The 17,187-nt window shown below is 45.5% G+C and overlaps 1 long non-coding RNA gene across 2 annotated transcripts in view; it reads right to left on the reverse strand.

Moving 5' to 3' along the window:
- LOC142584410 (uncharacterized) overlaps positions 1–17,187 on the reverse strand; it is a 207,149-nt gene that overhangs the window by 98,966 nt on the left and 90,996 nt on the right. For both annotated transcript variants that reach the window (XR_012828783.1, XR_012828784.1), the window contains exon 2: positions 9,834–9,887. This is a non-coding gene — a long non-coding RNA (uncharacterized LOC142584410). The remainder of the gene's footprint in view (positions 1–9,833; positions 9,888–17,187) is intronic.

Consider the following 17,187-nt stretch of genomic DNA (forward strand, 5'->3'; position numbering starts at 1 on the left):
GTGTCGTTCAGTCAGCCAGGCTGTTTCCGATTTTTCCGGCTAAACACGATCTCTCGCAATAAAGTAGTTAAACAATGAATTCGTCAGTGGGTATTTTTAAGTACTATGTATAGATATAGCACTTGTTAGCTCTCATGCAATACATCAGAATACGTTTCATTGCAGCATATTTTATACGATGCAGCGAAACCACCATGGTGGCGTTTGGCGTTTTGCATTTCGATGAGGGTGAAATACAAAAGAGACCGTGTACTGAGCACGTGGTGCACGTTAAAGAGCCCCAGGTGGTCAAAATTAACCCGGAGTCCCTCACTGCCACGTGCCTCATTATCATATTGTGGTTTGTGCACGTAAAACCCCAAAAATTTATTTAATTATTGATATAGCATAGCCCCATCTGCCGAGAAAATTTGAACTATAGAAAAAGTGCCTTTCTTTTATTTCCCTCTGCCATCGTAGGAGACGACATGAATGTCTGGTAGCGATGGTAAACGATACTAATTGGTGCACAATGTTATCTTTATAAACTAATAATGCATAAACACTTACTGCTTCCTTTGTACTTTTAATAAAGCATGGCCGGTGTGGATCGCAATGACAAGCATTTTATTGTTGTGAAAGGAGGATATTAACATCGCTCGTTTTTATTGGCCAGAAAGCTGTACAATATACGCAGTGTTAGAATATATTCAATATTCGATTTTAATAGATTACCTTCCGGCACTATTTGATTCCTATTCGCTTCGCTTTTTGCAGTATTCGATTGGTATTTGATTCGGTCTGAAGAACTGCTATTCTCGCTCTGCTACAGTTTAGTATCCCGCCCCCCTACACCCCCCCCCCCCAAAATTGTTTCGAGTGGCACTTAAACACATTTAGCCTCATTATCGCGTTCTCATTTTATAGCGAGGCCCCCATTGTTTGCCACAACCCTGCAATCACCGGTGATCTACCTGCCTATTTTACGTGCTAAGTTTCCGCTCCGCACCATGTTACCGTAGGAAGTCCGCATGCAAGCCCATGAAGCCCGCAGAAATACTTCTGAGACAATCGGTGGACCGATTGCATCTGTAGCATAAAGCTACGCCGTGCTTTTTTTGTTGCGTGTGTGCGTGTGCGTGTGTGCGTGTGTGCGTGTGCGTGTGTGCGTGTGTGCGTGTGCGTGTGTGTGTGTGTGTGTGTGTGTGTGTGTGTGTGTGTGTGTGTGTGTGTGTGTGTGTGTGTGTGTGTGTGTGTGTGTGTGCGCGTTCGTGCATGCGTGCGCGTGCGTGTGTTTTACAATAATTGCCGGAAATCAACAAGTTTCAGAAAAATAGAAGCACGAGGCTTAGAAATCGGTAACTCTGCATCATGAACGGATATCGTTGTTCTGTAAACTGCATCTCTTAAAGCATCTCAAAGGGACAAATAGTATATATGAGAATGTATATAAAAATTGTTACAATGTTTATGAGGGTTTCGCAAAAGCCATACTCACAAATTAGTGGTACATACACTTTAGAGCAGTGTATATTAGATAAATTTGATATGCTTTAGATGTATGCTTAGTAGAGGTTTGCTGAATTGTGATATCATATTTATTGCGAGTTAGGGTTGAAAGCTTGATACTTCCGTTTCCTTCAATGTTGCAATATTCAAGTATTTTTCTTTGAAAGTGAACGGCATAAATTGTAGATTCCCTTCTACAATACAAGTTTCTAACTTCATTTAAATGGAATAAATGGCATCGAAATTGGTGCAGTGATTGACGAGAAAACTTATTTCTCCTTCTCTACGTATTTAGATAGGGACTCCACAGATAAATCTTTCTTTGCTCAGTGGTAAAATGTTGCAATTTGAAGCATGCGCCGTCATTGAAGATGATTCGCATATCATTGTTTATCACAGTGAAGAGCAGCTTGTGGCCGCCGAGCTATCAGCTCCGTACCCTCTCTTCCTTTCTGTCTCTGTCATCTTTTCGTTCATTCTCTTTGCCCCGCTCTGGTGACCGATGTTCGGGTGTTAGCCGTGCGCTAGAACGTTACGGTACGAACAGCAGGCTCTGCTCTTCTTTGTCAACCATTGTCAACCATTGTCTATCTATCTATCTATCTATCTATCTATCTATCTATCTATCTATCTATCTATCTATCTATCTATCTATCTATCTATCTATCTATCTATCTATCTATCTATCTATCTATCTATCTATCTATCTATCTATCTATCTATCTATCTATCTATCTATCTATCTATCTATCTATCTATCTATCTATCTATCTATCTATCTATCTATCTGTCTGTATCTATCTATCTATCTGTCTGTCTATCTATCTATCTGTCTGTCTATCTATCTGTCTGTCTATCTATCTGTCTGTCTATCTATCTGTCTGTCTATCTGTCTCTCTCTCTATCTATCTGTCTGTCTATCTGTCTCTCTCTCTCTCTATCTGTCTCTCTATCTGTCTGTCTGTCTGTCTGTCTGTCTGTCTGTCTGTCTGTCTGTCTGTCTGTCTGTCTGTCTGTCTGTCTGTCTGTCTGTCTGTCTGTCTGTCTGTCTGTCTGTCTGTCTGTCTGTCTGTCTGTCTGTCTGTCTGTCTGTCTGTCTGTCTGTCTGTCTGTCTGTCTGTTTTGTGTGGGATCTGCATTTTATTGCGATAGCAATTATCCGGTTACTCGAGGTGCGTTGGTGCCGGGAGCCGTCGTTTCCATCGTTCTGGTATCGACGGCATCGTTCTGGTATCGCCGGCACTTGCGTGGTCTCGCGTGTGGAGGCTTTAGAAACTCCCCAGAGACGTGCACAGTGCGTTTTGCTCCAAAAGCGACGAAGCCAAGCGGACTCACCGTCGCACTCCGCTCAGTCGGCTTTGCAGGCGCGAGGGTGTACCGTTCTGACTTCATGCTGCTGGCGTGAGGAAGAGCTGCTCAGAACGCCGGAAGAAAAAGTACAAAAAGCCCTCGTTGCCTGGGCCGCAAGGGTCGCTCCTCGTGAGGGGCCATTCTAGGACTCGGGCCTGCCAGGTCATAACTGAGCAGAGTGTCAATAAAGTTGTTACCACCACCACCTGGCGTGAGCTCTGTGAGCACACACATTGACGTTCCTGCTGAGGAGCTTTGTGCGCGTACTTCATGCATTCACTGGTCAGAAGTGAACGGACAGTAAACGTCGAGCTAAAGCCATATGATCTTTTCTTTTTTCTTCTTCTTCGGGCGTTGGCAAACGTCGATGGTTTTCTTTCAGTCCCAGTCTTTCGGTGTCATCTCGGGCGCCATCGAGGTGGGACCGCCATGGGTGCGAAGTCTGCAATGCCGCTAATAGCGCTGCTCATCGCGTACCGCTCCGAGACACCTACAGCGCTACGTTAAATCTTGCTATCGATTTCTATGCTTCGTCATAGGGCAAAACTGCCATTTGTTGTAATGAGATAACATTGAATGGCACGCACTTTATAGGTATCCATCTGACAAGAAAAACAAAAGCAAAAACATGAGTTGATTCCGCATACATTGCAGTCTAACAGAAGGAAAAGAGCTACACCTTGCCACAAGATAAGAATGCTTGCGATTGTGGCGTAATGATTAGAGCACTTGGGCTGCTGCGCGATGGCGTGTTGAGGCACGAGGCGTGTTGAGCGTACGCGATCACACTATACAGTGTGCCCGAAATCGCAGATTTTTTGTAAGATATGCGTAGCATAGAAACGCCACCTTGATAAGTGAAAGCATGCTATAGGGGGCCTCCGACGCACGTTCGCCCGGTTGTCGAGATGGCTACCGCGCGTCGGATGAAGACCCATCTTTCACGCTATACGTTGGGTTCAGTAATCGCTATGCTGCAAAATGCGGTGCAGAATATGAACAGTTTATGAACAGCGTCTAAATAACGGCATCACGAAAGGTTCGCTTCACATACATTCCAGCATGTGCATTGGATCTGACGTCATTGTAGCGATATAAAAATTTATATTTTTCGAACTTATATAGGATTATACTGTCGCCTAATTTCACAGCAGCTAACTTCCGCACGAATTTTCATCTAAGGTCACCCGCCAAACCAGCACAAACGAATACTACAAGAAGGCGGGAGCACATTTGGGTTTAGAATGTCGCGTCAGCACACACCTGCAAAATTAGTTTGTCGTAGTTTGTCCCTTTGAGAGCGCCCCGCAGAGAAGAAGAGGTTATCAGGGGGAGAAAAACGCGCCCTTAATTAAAGGTTAGCCAAAAACACTATAGAAATAAATTTATTAGCCATGTTAGTAAAACAAGCACGCTGAAAACGTGCGTCCTGATGAAAAGAATAGGGTTACAGATGAACAAAAGCAGCGTTTCATGCCATTCAGAGCTGTATAACGGAAACCAGGAGCTCATTTTGTCAACGTGAAACAAGGAAGTTCTTTTCGGTTTTCGTATGTACGAACCAAGTGCATATTATAGCAGTAGAGATAGATAAAGTAACAACCAGGACTCATGTTGCTTTTCGTTGAAATGACCGTTGTTTCACTATACGCCCATAAAAGTTATTCAATCTTAATATTTCTAGCTCAATTTGTTGCAGAAGCAGGACATAACGATGACGATTGTTATACGGCAAGGGAAAAAGAAACAGATACAGGCTGTGCTACTTGAATTGGCTTATTACGGCGTCCTGAGTCCTCTATAGGCGTGAACCATTTTAGAGCGTACCTCTTATGCGCCCGTTACTGCGTTGAGCGTCGGCATGCCTCGTCCTCCCTCTGCGTAACCGAACGAATGAGTACAGCGAACGATGACAGAGTGAACGTGGAGCGCAGCGGCGGATGAAAGACGGCGAGAGCAAAGAGAGCGCGAGAAGGAAAGCGGAGGAAGCCACCTTGAAGCCCCACCAGATGGTGCTATCGTCCGGGCACCCGCGGCATCGACTGTGCAGGGGAAAGCAAAAAAAAATCAATAAATAAGAAAGCTTGCCTTTGTGCAGAGCGTTCGCCGCAAGCATTCTTCAGTAAAGATTATGGTTGCATAAAATGCAGTTGTCGGGAAGCGGCAACTGTGTGGCTGGTCTATATATAGCGCCGCACGTCGCGGCTTTGCCAATCAGTACAATGATCGGTGTGATGCATCAATATATCGCGAAATTAAAACACGTATAGATCTGCGCTCAGATTTTGCATTAGGGAGTATCGTAATCATTGGTGAATTTTTTTGTCTTGTTTTATGTTCTTTGTCGCACCGAACGCAGATACTACTCAGGTTACGTCTACGCTGTTCCCGGACGTGCCTCTAACGTTCAGTGCTACGTCCTTACACACACACGCATACACGCACACACACGCGCGCATACACGCGCGCACAAACTCACATTTGCGGTTTACATTCCCCTGGGAGCGAATTTCTGTCGTTCCTGTAGTGCAGCGGAGTCATCAGAAATACCGCTCGCTTCAGCGTATAAGGTCCATGCGGGACGCACGCTGCCAGACTAATCGAACGCAAAGCAGCGCATTCCTTGCCCACGCGAGGAAACAGGAGAGAACGAAACGCTAAAGCTAGAAGAAAGCCGCAACAAACCGCAACACGGCAAAGCCAAACAGCGAAGAGAACTGGCTGGATACAGAAGTATAGGTATAGTGGCGAAGCCGAACGTTCGGTGCGTTCCGGTCGTGTGCAGTCGATACCGCACGATGCCAGGTTTCGACTCGCAGATGCGTTTACAGCGCCAGCAACTCGCTACCGATGACCATCCAGCAAACAGGCAGACAAAGCATCATGCGCGTCAGAAGTTAGAAAGCCCAAAAGATCGGTGTCCCCGCAGGCATGTGTAAATCAGGACAGAGCGTCGTTCCTATCGGTCTTTCCCTTTGGGCACAAGCGCAAACAGAAAAAAAAAAATAAAACGTTCTGTCCTCTGCAGCCAACTCTGAGAAAGGGTTGCTAGTGGGTGCGCAGTGTGCCAACGATCGCAGGCACAGCCAGGAAAATTAGTTTTTCCTAACCCCGCAATACGAGGCACCTGAACGATGTGGCGAACTAAGAGTCGCATTCCTGCTGAACACCTACGCAGAAATGTGTGCTGCGCTCGAGGCGTGCCTACGAATCGGCAGCGTTTGGGGAGGTTGGCTTTGTTAATCAACACGGGGTCGGGGTCTCCGATTCTTTGTGTACTCAATAGCTTCGGGATAGAATGCAATTATGCAACTCGATTAACCCCCGAACGAGTGCCCTTGTGCGTTGGCTGAAAAAAACCACTCCGTTCATCGCATTAGTGGGGCTTTCTCTGCGCGTGCGTACGTGTTTGTAGCCAACTAAGCCAACACCGAAGCATGCACAAAAAACGTTGACGGTAACTTTCCCTCCGGGAGGTAAAAAGTTTCGTCGCATCGCCGGCGCACCCTTAGGCGCTTGTTTGTGTATAGAATCATCGCGTGGAAAGGCTGCCATGGCTGGAAGCCACGAAACTTTGCAGGCGGGATCGTTCCTACAAAAAAAAAAAAGTGATACAAGTGCAACTAAGTCGCTTTCTCTCTCCCGCTCCGTTTACTCCTCAACGTTCGTCTCATGTGTACAGCGATCATTTCATCCCTTTAGCTGTAGGTGCTCTTTCTACAGGATGTTGCTCACTAAGAGCTCGAAACCGGGACCACCACATGCCAAAAGAATGTCCTATAGGGTTGGTTGGCTACTCTGCGTGCTTCCGCTACCATTTGCGTCACTGCGCAGCTCCCCTGTTTCTAAACAACCTCCCATCTTCCAACATCCTGCAGCCTTTGCGCCTCCGTTTCCGCTTAATTGACCGTGATCACAAAGTGTCTTCAGGCAACCCATGTAGTGAAGATTAAAAGTTAACATGCTGGCTTCGAAGCTTAACTCGTAAAATGCGTTTTATTGGAATTTCACTAGAGTTTTGCGATATGATTTAAAAAAGGCCTACGTCAGCTTGTGAGCTTTTGCGGAATACTAACTGTATTGCCAGCGAGTGCTTCTGCGTCGTCGATGATACTATGAAACTTTTTGAAGAGCAACGTCAGGTCAATATAAGTTTCCAAACAATATCTGAACTAAGTACACTCTAACGAAGTTTCTTATTACGCCCGCAAGCTTGTCCACCAAGACGCGTTGTCAACTTAATGTAAGGATTATTTTCCTTCGAGACTGTTCATTTCGTATCACTTTTCGCAGGAATTGGCCGTTAATGGATATAATGAAGGCAGAGCGTAATGCAGCGCATGAACCGGTAACAGGCTCGATTGCATGCGCATAAGGGTCGAGTGAGTGCTACGGATTGCGCATACAGTCAGCTGTGTTCCGCTTTTGTAATGTCAAATTATGTGCTAGTTTGTTTACAGGCTGAGCTGCTTCAGCTATCAATAAAATTAGAGAAACAAAACTTTTTTCCTTCGCGTGTTTTTCGAGAAGCTTCGTCGACGAGGTCATTGCCATAGATACCATATCCCGGCTGCCACTGAAGCCCGATGTTGTTGTGCCTTTTCATAATTACGTTGCATTTCACGTATCTCCGACACGAGTTGTTCACAAGACCCACGTCGAATAGATAGCTGATAGAGCACACTGACTGTTTCCGTAGTGGTTCGGCGAGCCCGAGGAGCACTAAGTTGAGGAAATATAATGAAGAACGTCTTTTGTTGGATTAAGAGATGGCTAAGCACGAAGTCCAACTTTCGCTAAGTAATTTGTGATTAGCTACTTGATCTATAGCCCCTTTCAATAGGCAACTTTAGAGCAGTCGGGTCAGCTAAATAATGCTTTACTTAAACAATACTTTACTGAACAATTATGCCAACAGGGATTAGGGGCGTTAATACAGACTGTAAAACTTCAACCATAAAAACAGTATTTCTGAATAATTTTTCCCGTGACGACGCAGAAGGTTGGTGCGTTTGCGTATCCACTTCGTGTTAAAGACAGCGTTATGATTAGAGTTGGGCAAACCTGGAACGGAACATTATTAAAATCTCGACAAAAAGTGGACATTGAGAAAGAAGACCATTCCAAAACACATTGTGGGACAGTGCATAGAACACCAATATACGTTTAGATTGTTTTATTGGCATCAAAATGGTTATCATGATCTGGCGGCCAAAACACGTGCTGATTTATTCTCTGTGCATTGAAAAGAATTGTCGAAAACATCTCAGGCAGCTGCTCGCACAACCTGTGTCTTTTCTCCTTTAGGATATTCTTAAAGTCGTCTGGAGGGCAAGAGCTCCGCTTCCACAGAGACGAATAGCAAAAAACCCGAGCCCAGTTGTAATCGCCAATCGCTACTCTTGGTTACGCGCCCACTCAATGTCAGGTTTCCACGCGAGTTTTTCTTTAGCAGGACCGGCCGTCCAACTTTTCTCCTACAGAACCTAAGGTTTCAAGTCGCACCTCCGCGTCAAGCCCTGCTATTTCCAACATCGCCATTCTCACTATAAACCTATACTCATCAATGGTACTCGAAGCCGCATGAGTGTCCGTACGTGTTAAGCGCGTATCATGTCTTGGAGGGAAGCAGCGCACAAGTGTAAGGAACCTAAACGTATGCTGCTTTTGTTTCTCGCCCGGGCTCGGTGAATTAAACATTGCGGGATGTGATAGCAAACCGAATCGACAGTGCTTGAATAACACAAGACTCTGGTATAGTGGAACACGATGCAGCGCACACTAAGTACATACAAGACAAAAAGTATCGCCAGCCACGATTCAATAGCCGGATGAATTTACGGCAAACCTCTGATGTTTCGTAGGATAGCGCCCGGAATGAAAATGAAACTACGGGGTTGCGATGAGATCCTCATCTCCGTTTCAGAGATGTTTGAGAGCGAACGCATACACGTCATGAACCACTCTTTCAGGTGCAGCAGACATGTGATGCGCGTAAAATAAATGTATTACTTTCACAGTACTTGCATTTTTGAAGGAAGTTTACAGCACTAGTTATTCGGACGCCGTTGCGCGTGAAATATTATTTCTCCCTGCCAAGGCTAAAATCTTACCTGCAGTTGCATGGAAAAGTGGGGACAAGCTAGTTCAGTCAATCGCTGGAAATGTTATACAAAACCTGAACTGCGCGGACAATCAAAGATTCCGGGACACCTAATGTAAATTCGGGACATTTCGGGACAACAGAGTTGCTCAAGATGAGATCCAAGCAGTTCGGCCGATGCATGTACGTAGCTGTCACTAACATCGGGGCATTTCTTTCTTTTTTTTCTAAATTTAGACATGTCACGGAAATCTCAACTCTGGTGATGGTAAAATAAAGGCGCACTGTACTGCTTTGATCCGTGACCACGTGCAACAGAGAGAGAGAGAGAGAGAGAGAGAGAGAGAGGAGAGAAAGCTAGGACAGGAAAGGCAGGGAAGTCAACCAGAAGAGCATCCGGTTTGCTACCCTACACTGGGGGTGGGAGAGAGGGAAACAGAAAGAGGAAAAAAGGGAAATAGTAAGCACTGAATGCGTGTGGAAGGCACACTATACAGAGGGACACTATAAACGGTCTCTTAAGCAGGTGCACTTCAAGTATTGCACTAGTGCACGAATCGCTTTTCGTGCCAGTGACGGGTGTGGCCACGGTCCGAGTATCTTTGACTCAGTGAACAGATTTCGCATGGAATCACAGCGCGCTGATCGGATCACTAAGTGCTTGTATACGGGCCTACGCCACGCTGTGAATACATCGGAAATATGCTTCCTTTGGTCGCCCACCTAAAGGGTAAACTTTCAGCAAGCCCGTCCCTGAAGGCTACTGTCAAGTCAGTGGTTTCATCGTTCCTGACTCCCAAGGCGACGCGCTGAAGTTAAAATTAATAGCTGTGACAAAGCATTCCAGAGCAGAGAAGTAATTCTGTCTGACGCTGAGGACGCACTCACTTACCGAGGTCTTTCCACACCGCGGATTCCAAAGTGACAGAGTGATCGACTCGAGGCACTAAAAAAAGAAAGCAAAGAACAAAAAGCACAAAACCAGCGTCACCAAGATTAGCGCTCTTCGTTGTAAAGAATGGCGTAAACTCGGCCTTGATTTATAGCACTCACAGTGTTTATGCTTATCGCGAGATTTTCATTTCTCGATGTTTCGTTCTTTACACATTTTAAAACCTTTAAGGATGCTCTTCCGCGAAGAAGAACGAGCCAGATTGAACGGAAGCACATTTGAGGCTTCTATATTTCTTTTCTACGCGGGACAACCTGTTTTAGTTTTCCTTTATTACGCATTCTTTGTTTTCACCATGTTAAGGAAGCTATGCTCCTTTTTACTCCCTTCGACCCCACAGTTACCTTCCCCCTTCCCACCCTATACCCACTCCATCCCCAATCTTCCCAACCGCTTCTTTTCACTCTGTGAAAGGATTCAGGACGGTCCTTTTAACACCGTCTCCGCAGCACCCCGATCTTCGCCTAGAAAAATGGGATAAATAAATTATTCCAGGGAGAACCATGTCACTTAGCCTTTGCTACCGTTCTCGTAGGAGAAGCCAAAATAAAAAAGATGGAAAAAATACGCGATGTTGTAAAAAAAAATAAAGCTGTAAAGAATCCTGTCAACTTGCAGGGAACTCGAAAGAGAATTTAGGGAAAGTGCGACGAATTCCAAGCACCCTTCCTTTCCCCTTTCACCGCGTGATAAATAAAGTGATTACTGAAGATGGAAATTCGTTTCAGTAAGAAGGTCTCCGCGTCTTTTTCGTTCAGTTTCTTTCTTTTTTTCCTTGCGTGTGCGTCTACAGGCCATGCTCCTCCTCGTCAGAGCTTTGAAAAGGCTTTGCATGAATGCAGCATTTTTCTTTGTTCGTGCTTTAATTTGAAGCATTCACCAAATCGGGTAACAGCGTAAGACAGCGAACGCACGGGAGTAACATTGCGACTTGCGTATTCCAGTATAGCGCTGGCTACACTCTGAAAATGTTTACACCTTTAAGAGTGTTGACTTGTCCCATGGGTAACGCCCATGGGTTAGGGCTTTAAGAAATTTTACAGCGAATGACAACAACCTCTAACTAGACGTGCGATGAGCAATGGCATGGTTGAAAACTATGTAAAAATTCTGACAGCCTTGGACGCACAGAAATATCTTACAAGAGAATTTGGCAGCGACAGCTTTGAAAATTTATTCAATACATCTTTCGTGTTTTCTGTTGCAGTTATCATATATTACTTGCCAGAAAGACTCGGCAAACAAGATACCTTCACTGGTCTCCAGTGAAGGTCACTGGTCACTGGTCACTGGTCTTTATATGCTGAAAAAAACGCTTTTATTCTATTGCTTTATTCTCAGTGCACCATATTTAAGGCATGTGCAGACAGATGTCCTTCGGCGTAACAGGTCATCCTGGGCTGAGCTCGGGCTGCAAACGACGGGCCCGCGCCGGACCCTGACCAAGAAACGAGGCCTGTGCAGTGCTTTGAGGCACACAACGGAATGCCGGGACACCAGAATACGTACCCAGGAACAGCGTAGCTGGTTGCGGGACTTTGTGACTTTGTAATCGACGATAACCGTGTACTACAGGAATGGTTGCTGTATCGCACCGCTCTCGTTCGAAAAATTAAAAGTAGAAAGATATCTCCACGATGACTGTGCCGGAACCGGCACGCTTACACCAGTACATAAGCAGAGCACAGTTTGTGATCTGCGATATGTGTTCTCCGCGCTTTGGGCTAAAACAACTGGGCAAGCTATTACCACCATTAATTGCTGTTCGAGTCGGTGTCTTCTGGTAGCCCGGTGCACACGTCTGCTAGTCAGTCTACGTTATGCTAACACGCTTTTATCCTGTTTGAATTTCAGTTTTAATATATATATATATATATATATATATATATATATATATATATATATATATATATAATATAATATAATAATATATTAATATATTATAATATATTAATATATTATCTTTCAGTTTTATATATTGAGGGCGTTCAGCGTTATAAGCTGGGTTATGGTTATAAACTGATGGTTATGGTTATAAATGGCTATGGTTATAAACTGATAGCATTCGCATATAGTAGGGATAGTTCCACATAGGGACCGATTCCTTACTTCAAAGATCGCTATGGCTTCACCATGATCTAAATGTTGCCCCCCCCCCCCCCCCGGAAGAAAATTTCCAGGGAAAATGTTTTTACCTACCTGTTGAAATATCTTCCTTCTGTTCATCTGACCACTTTCCTTATTCTCTCCCGTCATCGAAAGGTTATCCTTTAACGATTTCACCAACGGCTGCGGTGTAACGAAAAGTGTGCGCCGTGCTCCCGAAAATCACGCTTCACAGCAAGGTGAGTCATATAGCAGGAAAGAGTCCTCTTAACTGCAGCCTTTATTCGTCGACACGCATCGGCAACCGCCGAAGTGTAGGCGGCCGCGGCCGCTGTTTCCACCGTGAATCAGCGGCTCACGTAGTAACTAATAAAACTTAATAAGCAGTCACGCTAACAAAGGGAGGTTCCTGGTATAGCCGGAGGGCACGCTAAAGAAGCCCACAAGAGAGTTAACGCCGCGCGGCCGAGAGATACAGCGATTTCGCTCGGGCTGTGTACAGCACCGAGTGTGACGCAACCAACGTAGCGGGTGGTCTCGACACAGCGGGCGCCTAATGAGCCTCACTATGCAGAAATCACGATGTCTGACCCTTCGCCTCGGCTCGAGTTTGTGTGCCGCCCCGGATAACGAGCAATCCCAGAGGCTTCCCCCTGCTCGCTATTTCTTCCCTCCGCACAGCCCGTCGGCCGCTCTTTCCCTCTCGTCTGAATTCTGCAGCTTCCAGCAAAGCCTACCCCGTGGCGCTAGTTACCAAACGGCGCGACGTTTATTGGCCGTCTGAGATCACGTCCCGCGAGGGCTCCTCGTGTGTTATCCAGCTTTGAAAGCTTCATTTCACGCTCTCTTAACCACGCGGGAAAATGTTTTGGTGCAGCGCTGTCATCGGTTGTCGATGGAGAATGATGCCTCTAGGGCACAGCTAAGGTGGGACGGAGAAACTAGAGCTTGGTTATCTCGCCTTTGTATAGGTCTTCATGTTCTTTCTTTCTTTCTTTCTTTCTTTCTCTCGGGTACGGGCAAAATGTTTTAGCTGTATTTGCTGGTGTCTTTCTATGAAAATTGTAGCAAATGCTTCTCCAAGTCTTGTTGCAAAAGATGACCGTAACTTCTACCGGTACAAGCGCTCAATTCATTCCAGTTCTTTCGTGCAATATATGAGCAGTTTTGAAGTAAGCTGATAACTGCACAGAAAAGGGCGATTAGAAAAATTTATGCACGAAAGCTCGAGACGCCAAGAGAGAGAGAGAGAGAGAGGGGAAAGGGGAAAGGCAGGGAGGTTAACCAGAGAAAAAGATCCGGTTTGCTACCCTACGTTGGGGAGAGAGGGGAGGGGGAGGTAAAGTGGTAACAAAGTAGAGATAAGGAAAGAAAGGAGCATAGACACAGAATCACAATCGGTCACTGTCACCGCATACTGTCATCGCACAGCACAGTGACACTCGCAGCACTATCAACATCTGTTCAGGCTACAGCCGCTTGTCCAATTCTGTCGCCCTCAAAAACCGCAACAATGCCCTCGTCGCCCTCTGCTGCGATGGCTTGTGATGGCGGAATTTCAAAATAAGTTCCTCTGTGAGAGGTCTTAATCGTGCTTACTGTCAATAGCAAAAGACTGTTGGTTCGAAAAAGCACGTCAATCCGTTTTTACGGCGAAAGCTGTACATGACTAACCTTCCGTAGTTTTTTCGGCGTCCGGCAACAGAAACGGACTTAGCGATTTCTAAACAAACCCATACGGGTGCAGTGCGGCTGCGCTAATGTCTAAATGTGGAACAAATTAGAACGCTCGCCGTGAACAATAGCATGATGTCAAAGTTATCGCAGTATATTGGCAGCGGAAGTATCGGCGCTAAATATAGCTGCGTTAGCGATGGGGCGGACACGTATAGTTCGTACACCCGAAGAACAACATACGTACGTGGAGCGCCGGAGGGAACAGCAAGGAGAATGTAAACGGCGCCGGTGCGAAACGACCACCAGCGAAGAACGTTCCCGCGATGCTGAACGAAAGCGACAATCGCGAGCCCGGGCACTTCTGAACGAGCAACGACGCCAGATTCGCAACGCAAAAAATGACAAGCATTCCACTCTTTGAAGGTGGAATGGCAGCGAAAGCACTTAGCTTTTCGTTTGAGAGCTTTGACTGTCGTCAGCTTTCGCTGCCATTCCATCTTCACAGAGTGGAATGGGTGCCATTTTCTTTTTAGTTCAATGGTAATATAAAAACTACCGTCCATATGCTTTGAGACATGCGTCCAGAAAATACGCCATGAGCTTGCAACAGGCCAGCCAGGTCAATTTCTCTGGTCGTTATCAAACACACTCTCTCTTTCAAATAGCGCTTAAACTGGCAGAGCAGATTTTTCTCTCCTGGCTCACTTAAAACGTTTTTAAATTTTCGCTGTAATGTTACATGGCAACGAGGAGCGAGAACTGCAAGGAGTAAAGGAAGCGGCTGCAAAACAACATCAGAAGGTGAGAGTAAAGGGCGAAAAGACAGGGGGCATGCCGCCCAGGCGTTCGCAGTCATTAGTCAATTGAGCGCAGCGAAACGAGACAGTGTTTCATTGCTACACTTCGTTCCGGCACGCGAGCGCGGCACACGCACACACGCACGGTTCGAGGCAACTACAGCACTTCGGTCGCTGTGAACGGCTTGTCAAAGCAGCAAAGCAAGCGGAGAGGAACCGGCTGGAAGTGAGAGCGGGTGAAAGGCAGAAAGAAAGAACAGCCAACACCGAAAGCGTAGTGACTGGTTGAAAGAGGGGAGACGGAGAGAAAGAGAGAGAGAGAGAAATGAGAAGGGAAAGATAGAGGGGAGGGAAGACAAAAGCGCTTGGGCGGGACATCACTGAAAAAAGAGGAAATAAAGAAAAAGCAATGAAGGCCTCGTAGAGGAGGTTCTCTGTGCCAGACAAGAGGAACGCTATGACCGCCCCCTCTTGACAATAGTCGCAAAGTGGCCAAATTTGCCGCTGAACACGCAACTAAAACACGCCGTTCGTACGATGCGAGTTGCTTCTAGCTCTGAGCTGCCGGGAAGTCTTGCTTGGTTTTGTCTTTCCTATAGAATACTTTAGCAGTACACCCATCACTCTGTGTATATTTATTTTTTCTTCTTTCTCTTTTTCAAAGACCAAATTACGTGTAGTGACAAGGGTGTAATTTCAGAAGTGCTGTATGTTGCGCTGTTCGCATTATTGTTAGGTATTCGTGGTGTTCTCTTGCCTAATCGATGATACTCATTTATGTAAAGCTAACAATAAACTGAAGCCTTATGAAATAATGGCTATGCAAAATTCTGACAGCATGCTGTTTGCAGTTTAGCTGCAATAAATTAGCATGTGACTTCAGCTGGACTGGAGAGCTCTCGTTGGGATGGAAGAAACAACGCATGACTGCATAAGCTAGGTATCAGATACCACACTCTCTTTGTACATATCGTAAATGATTGCAAGAACCATGAGCTACAATACAAATAATAATTAAGGGATTAGTGCCAGGAACTCCGAATGGAGCATATATTTCAGTGTTCGTTAAGGTGTTCAAGACGTGCCGTGTGACTTCTGTTGCTTAGGAGGTATACAGTGACAGATAAAATAGGACGCCGAACTTGTTTTAACAGCAGTACCTGTCATTAGCTGCAAATTCAGCTTGTGGAAACGATTGTTTCTCTAAAGCTTGCAAACACTTCTAGACGAGAGGTCTAACGCGAATGGATGTTACGTGCTCTGACTGGCATTCGTCAACCAGACTAGCCGCACCCTGCATTTATATGTAAGCACGTCATACGCTGAACTACACCTTTACACTAAAGCATCAGTTAGCTGAGGCTATCAGAGAAGTGGGATAGTCTGGCTACAAGGTGATAGACATAAAGGAACGCCGTTGCATGCGTTCTGCAATTAAGCTCTCGGGTATCGGTCCCACGTAGCCGACGAAGGCTTAACCAGACACAGTCAAAGCGCCATATCGCCACCCTTAAAAGCAGCGTATCGGCACGGTGGACTTCCGTACTATTCAAGGACTATATTATAAAATATTATTCTCCTATAATATTATTAGGCGCCTTCATTATAATAGTCGCACTTAATATTGCTGCAGAAGGAAACAAGGCAGTATGGCAACTTAGCAAAGAAGTAGGCATGCAATATATATATATATATATATATATATATATATATATCAAATCCCTAACCTCACGATTTGATTTGGTTCCACTTCAACTGAGATTCCTTTCGCCCTCCGCGGCTGACTCGCACGTCGCCGTTACAGCAGCCATTGTATGGGTGCAGTAGACGATAAATAAATAATCAAGAACAGGTCATTGGAATATACAATCCCTGAAAGCCGAAATACAAATTACATCTGCTAAAGCGTACAAAACAAACAAAGTCGCCTCTTTTATCAATTTCACTGAAGGCGGTCGCTCTTCACTTTGGAACTTCATTAAAAGAGGGCGATTTACACAAAATAATGTGAACTCTGATATTTGTTTTAATAATTTCGTTGCCGAACTGTAAAGATCAAAACACGGCATTTGAAGATTCTGCTTTTATCATTGGATATTAGCACGTCTCTCTATATGAATTTGCATATATATATATCATTCGCGCCACAGCAATACCTTCGGTATAGTTGAGCGAAAGATCTCAAGATACTGTATTGAACAGTGCATGCTAAAACGTTCTTTGGAAACGAGACGCGATCACTATTATGGTGTCCGCATATATATACTGGTGGCTTTAACACGCTGCAGTTTCTTCAAGAGGCACCTGTTGTGCCTTTGATTGAATCGCACTTACACGGCGTGCCTCGACCACGGTGGTTAACACCACGGCCTGAAAATGCATCTTATAAGAGCGTAGGTTAGGGCGTGTTGGTTCATAACTGAGGTTTTTTAGCGCACGAAAAGGGACGAAGGGCAGTGGCAAGACGCGGACACAGCGCCGTGTAGACACAGCGCGTTTCACGAACATCTTATGTTCGGGAACATACGACTATTATCGACTTCTACAATTTTTCTATACTTACTGCCTCCTCATCAGAGATTGCTTATAGGGAAACAAAATACCCTTGCGACGGTACACCTAATCGCCTCACAATACGGTGCGAGATCCTTCCCAACGACGTTACTCTCAATCTTGTCACCTCTCGCGATACCCGTCCGTGCAGCCAAACTATG

This window comes from Dermacentor variabilis, chromosome 6 (assembly GCF_050947875.1).
Source record: "Dermacentor variabilis isolate Ectoservices chromosome 6, ASM5094787v1, whole genome shotgun sequence".
NCBI lineage: Eukaryota > Metazoa > Arthropoda > Arachnida > Ixodida > Ixodidae > Dermacentor > Dermacentor variabilis.